The sequence below is a fragment of the Papaver somniferum genome, chromosome 2 (genome assembly GCF_003573695.1).
Source record: "Papaver somniferum cultivar HN1 chromosome 2, ASM357369v1, whole genome shotgun sequence".
NCBI lineage: Eukaryota > Viridiplantae > Streptophyta > Magnoliopsida > Ranunculales > Papaveraceae > Papaver > Papaver somniferum.
This window is the reverse complement of record NC_039359.1, coordinates 214,765,062-214,771,225: the sequence shown is the minus strand read 5'-3', so window position 1 is coordinate 214,771,225 and position 6,164 is coordinate 214,765,062. Positions and strand designations below refer to the sequence as shown.

The 6,164-nt window shown below is 38.5% G+C and overlaps 1 long non-coding RNA gene and 1 pseudogene across 1 annotated transcript; one reads left to right on the top strand and one right to left on the bottom strand.

Moving 5' to 3' along the window:
- Positions 1-1,515: 1,515 nt before the first annotated feature.
- Positions 1,516-2,559, top strand: LOC113350473 (annotated as a pseudogene).
- Positions 2,560-3,532: 973 nt separating this feature from the next.
- LOC113350474 lies at positions 3,533-6,164 on the bottom strand. Its single transcript, XR_003360865.1, has 4 exons — positions 5,790-6,164; positions 5,492-5,563; positions 5,274-5,318; positions 3,533-4,354 (listed from the first exon to the last, which is right to left on the bottom strand). It is a non-coding gene; the product is annotated as an uncharacterized LOC113350474 (long non-coding RNA).

The window sequence follows — 6,164 nt, the reverse complement described above, 5'->3', positions numbered from 1 at the left end:
ATAAAGGTTTTTGGATTTTTCTAATAGTTTTAGGGGAGGCTAGAGCCACAATTAGTTAACCGTTTGTTCCGCACCTATGGGTCACACAAGAATGAAGCCACGAAGGAGAGGCTCATCCTATAATCCTAACATATACATGCATGCATACATATATATATATATACGCTATATATATAATCACTTATTTGAATCCTAACTTTTCGTTGCATCGAAATGAAACACACACTTCAATATATACGAAGTATTGGATTACACTAATTGAGTGGCTCAATTAATTATGACCCACTAAATTAGTGTGTTTACAATGTCAAGGTAGCTTTCTTGCAGCGTCGCAAAAGTATTGCACATGCATGCCCTGATTTTAGTAGCATACGGAATTATATACAGAGCCTTTCATTTCTTTCTTTCACTCTAAATTGTAGTACCTCCTTGTTTGGAACTTATATCTTTTTTAGCTTTCTTTTTTGGGTTTATTTTGATTTTTCGCATACCAACTTAGATAGTTTGTTGATTTTTTATTCGTAGCAAGAATATCATGCTTAATGATATGTCACTGATTGTCTGATTTTTATAATGTTTTTTAACGAAGACATCCAATGCTCCACAAGCAAAAAACAGACTCGTGCATCGTACGGGTGAGAAACTAGTTTGTCTAAATCTAAAGTAATCATATCCGTGTAGGATACAATAATCCCCCGCGAGCTACGCATACATTAACTTGGATAAACCCTTTCACCATGACTCACCAAATTAAGTATCGAGCACCATATGTGTCTCACTTTGGAGGAGCCTTAGTATCGCCGGGGCGGAGCTAGAAATCTTGCTATGCCAGGCAAAATATGGGTGGACAATTAAGCATAGAAGGACTTGGGAGCGCAATCTGTTTAGAACAGTCCGCAAGGAATTAAAAGAAGGAATTGTCATCTCTTCATTCCCCGCCCTCTAGCAGGAAGAGGGCTGAGAATCAAAAAGGAATAAATGGCCATTCAGCTCATACAAACTGAGCATAAAAAATAAATACAACAGGAATTGTCATTTCTTTTCAAAAAAAAACGATAATGTTGATGAGCACCATAAAATGACAATCACTGTCACTTCCATTCACTTCAATTTAGATGTGAACCAAACTTTCTCCCTATAGCTAACTTCTATTCGCTGTGAAGGTATAGGCGCGTGAACAGTTTCAAGTGTAGTTTAAGTAAATCTCAGCCGTCCATCATCAACTCGAGATGAAAGTGATATGTAATTAAGGAGTACATCACCACTTATATATCAATTTGACAAGAATTATCCTCCGAGTAACATGAACCACCAAAACAAAGTGGACCGACCACGAAATCCTAAAAATCCATTTGGCAGAACAGCAGCCAGTATTCTCAACTCTTACCACAAAGAAAATTAGATTGAAATATCAAGATGAGAACCAATAGAAATTGCTGATGTGTAGATTTTCTCTATCCACACAATCTCCTTATTCTTCTATTTAATACCTCTCTACTTCTTTACTTAATTTCATCAGCTTCTCCATACTGTAGGAAAAAAAAACATAACAAAGAAGAAACAAAAAAAATCATGGCCACCACTGCAATCCAAAGGTCTGCATTCGCTGGTCAAACTGCTTTCGCAAAGTTGGCAATGTCGAAGGTGGTCGTATCTCCATGCGCCGTACCGTAAAAAGCATCCAATCAAGCATGTGGTAATTATACAACTCCTTTTATGTCATGTAAATCACCTGTAGATTATTTTGATATTGAATCTGACCCTCATTCTCGGAATTTAAATAAACAGGTACGGACCAGACAGACCCAAGTATTTGGGACCATTCTCAAAACAAACCCCATCTTACCTCACTGGTGAATTCCCAGGTGACTATGGTTGGGACACAGCCGGATTATCTGCTGACCCAGAGACATTCGCTAAGAACCGTGAACTCGAAGTGATCCACTGCAGATGGGCTATGTTGGGTGCCTTAGGCTGCGTCTTCCCTGAAGTTCTTTCAAAGAACGGTATCAATTTCGGAGAAGCTGTATGGTTCAAAGCTGGCTCACAGATTTTCTCTGAAGGTGGTTTGGACTACCTTGGCAACCCTAACTTGGTACATGCCCAAAGCATCCTTGCAATCTGGGCTACTCAAGTTGTACTAATGGGGTTTGTTGAAGGATACAGAGTCGGTGGTGGTCCACTTGGAGAAGGACTAGACAAACTTTACCCTGGTGGATCTTCTGACCCTCTAGGATTAGCTGATGATCCAGAGTCCTTTTCTGAATTGAAGGTAAAGGAAATCAAGAATGGGAGACTTGCTATGTTCTCAATGTTCGGATATTTCGTTCAGGCTATTGTTACTGGAAAGGGTCCAATTGAAAACCTTTATGACCACATCGCCGATCCTGTTGCAAACAATGCATGGGCTTATGCTACTAACTTTGCTCCTGGAAAATGAATGTAATTTTCTAGGGGTGTATCAATGTTTCAGGCTTGTTAAGTTTTCTGAAGTTCCTTGGGTGTACATTTGAATATTAGCAGTTATCGAATCTTCAGTGTTTTCTATTGCATAAGATACATCACTTGTTATGCAAATGGGATGCCAAAAGAATAAACAAACTGCATAACTGCGGAACAAAATACTGCAGGTAAATTCTTATGCACTCCATACTATCCGCAAATCCAAGTTTTAGTCTGGCTGTGGCGGTAGTTTCATAATTAAGGAAATAAAAGCACAGAAGTTTGCATGTGGTATGCAATCTTCTCCAATCTTTATAGCTTTACGACCGTGAAGAGGCTAAATAAGTACTTCGTAGTGCATAAAGAAAAACTAATTCTAACGAGACCCGATGATAGTGAGAAAAACCATACGGTATAGAGAAAGAAAAAGAACTTCTAATGATACAATGCTCAACAAGCAGAAGGGAACAAAACTTCTATCAAGATATATATAAAGATAATAATATAAGGGAACGTTATCTATATCCCCTATTATGAGGCCCCTTGCAAATATATCCTTTTGAACTTTACAAATATCCCTAAGCTTAATACATTACTAAAATATCCTCTTTTATATAGTGTATATACAAAAAAGGCTAACCATTATTCAAAAAAGAAAAAAAAACTACCTCTACTACCCGCTACCACTGTCCACCGCCAACCACCGACGACCACCACCGACGACCACCACCAACGACCACCATCGCCCACCACTGTCCACCACCGCTAACCACCAACCACTGTCCACCACCGCTAACCACCAACCACCACCGCTGCCAACCACCACAACTGTCCACCACCGCCAACCACCGCCGCCGCTAACAAACACCATCAATGTCCACCACCACCAATCACACCGCCGCCGCTAACCAACACCGCCATCAACCACCACCACCGCCGCCGCTCACCGCTGCCAACGACCACCACTACCATGTGGAGTCAATTAGCAGAAGTTGTGTCCATATCGGAGGCAACTAGTTCAAGTTGTGTCCATATCGGAAGCAACTAGCTCAAGTTGTCTCCAATAAATAGTGTTCATACGGGAGGCAACTAGCTTAAGTTGTCTCCAACAGTGGAGGCAACTAGCTCAAATTGTTTCCAATAAATAGTGTACAAGAACAAGTTGCAAAACAAAATGGAGCCAACTAACTCAAGTTGTCTCCGAATCAGAGGCAACTAGCTCAAGTTGTCTTCAAAAATGAAGGCAACTAGCACAAAGTTGTATTCAAAAGTGAAAGCAACTAGCGCAAGTTGTCTTCATATATGGAGGCAACTATCACAAGTTGTCTCCAAAAAATAAAAATTTTGCTAAAAAAAGTGAACCTAGAACCTAGTGTGAGTCGAACACTCATCTTCAGACATATAGTCAGTTGTGCTACCATTGCACCACAGATTCATCGTGATTACTCAAAGATGTATACACAAAGATAATTTCCCACTAAAGGTATACCTTAAATGCAGGCACCAGTTAGCTCCACCAGTGGAACCCAGCTTCGACACTGAATAATATCCACTGTTGTTGTAGAAAAACATCACCGCCACTGAGACTCCCTGCATAGCTCCATCACCTGGTCATTTGAACCCGCGGAAAACCAACTGCGGCCACAACTCCAGTATTTATATCTTCATAGCAACTGCAGCCAGACTCTTCTCTCACAACTCTACAAAATGAACAGCAGCAATCCTGGTCATGCCTTCCGAAATAGTCCCAGCCAGACTCTTCTCTGACAACTCCACAAAATGAACCCAGCCAGACTCTTCTCTCACAACTCCACAAAACGTCTCATAGTAATTCAAAAAATTGATATGCATGTGTCTTTCTTCTTCTACTATGTGGTTGTCCATACAACTTTATTCTCAAAATGCTAAAGAGCTTCAAGCCATTCACCCGCACAAAAAGATAATGATTAACATTAGCAAACAAGAACAGTAAGAAAATGTAACAAGTTTAATGTTTGACAAAAAGTTCCGCATCAATGCTTTACTGCCAAACTACCAACAGTGTAACGTCTGACATAAAGTGTAATTTTCAAATACCTTTAGGTCGGGCACACCGAATAAAACACTACTGTAGAACTATCAAAACATGCACTGCATTCAAACCAACATCTAAATACCATCAAAAGCATATTATGTAGCAATTAATATCGTGTTCCCACCTTAGTGGACTTTATATACACAGAACACCGTGAAAAAATTTTGTGAACCAAAAAAAGAAAAAAGAAACAAAAGGATCCATAGAACACCCGTGTAATTCATGTGTTCACCGCAAGAAATGGTGTCTGTTAGTCTGTATTCACTGCAAGAAACGGGCCTATAGTTTGCACAAGCACCATAACTAATTCTTCTAGCACTCGAACAAAATGAATTTGCAGTAGTCAATCAATGACTAATTAATCCGGACATGTCAATAAACAATTTCAATTACAGCTTTTCCTTCATAATTAATTTATTCTTAGCAAAGGCATAATGCTCATGCATCATTTGGGTGGAACTAATGCCGCCTGTAGCCACTGTGATTTTATTGTTTCTTGTTCATTATTTGAAATAACAATTCCATAACTAAATTAAACTTCAAAATCATTGATCTCCACCACAAAAGCAGAAAGTTCCGTAACTATAAATATCTGTCACATATATAAAATTCGGTGTTCAAGTAATATTGTTAGACATTTTTCTAGCTCACACCTTGTATTAACAACACATCAGCAAGTTAATGCTTCATTTGAGCAAATTAAGTGACATTCGAGAGGCAGAAAATGAAATGAAAAGCTAGAAAGATGGGTACACACCCTATTCGTCCCACAAGCTGTCATCCAAGCACAAAATATACTCCCCTGCATTTATGGAACACCCGCATCAATATTTTCTGCAAAGCATATACACTTCCTAAACAATCAAATAACTTTTTTCATTCAGTTGACAAAAAAGACCCAGCTGAATAACGGCAAATTTGTAAGCTCATCCAAAACCAAACATCCCATATTACTATGCACCACCACCCACTTACCGGCATCCACCAACAACATCAACGATAAAAATCTCCAATTTCTCCTCATCTTTTACATGATGATGATTGCTCCTGAAATTACAACAAAACCAAATCCTAATGAATCTCAATCTCACAAATTACTTAAACAAAACCCAAAAATCGAATATAGATCTCTCTAAATTTGATATTGAAAAAATCTCTAAATTTAGATTTGATATTGAAAAAATCTAAATTGTCTACCATCAAATCGTTTACAATTATTAACATTAGTTGTTAAGCTCCAAGCAAAACAAACATACAACAAATCAATACTTACCAGAAAACAAAATCGAAAACCTAAATCTGTGTATCGATCTTATGGATCTTCAATTGACACCGAAATAAACTTGAAATTAGAAGAAGATCAACTGTTGATGGTGACTATCCAGTTCGATTTCGAAGATTTGATTGATCTCAGAAGAAGATATCTCTCGAAGTTTCAAATCATCTCTGAAAATCTCTCACACTCAAATGAACCAAAAATAAGTATGAAATGGTTTTGCTAGTGTCAATTTGTTGATACCGTGGAGGAGGTGGTGGTGATGGCGGAGGTGATGGTGATGGTGGCTGAAAGAGGAGGAAAGGAAGACGATTTTGTGGATCTAAAATTATAAAACGATGATTTCCATGGAAACGTTATTAGATTAAAAGG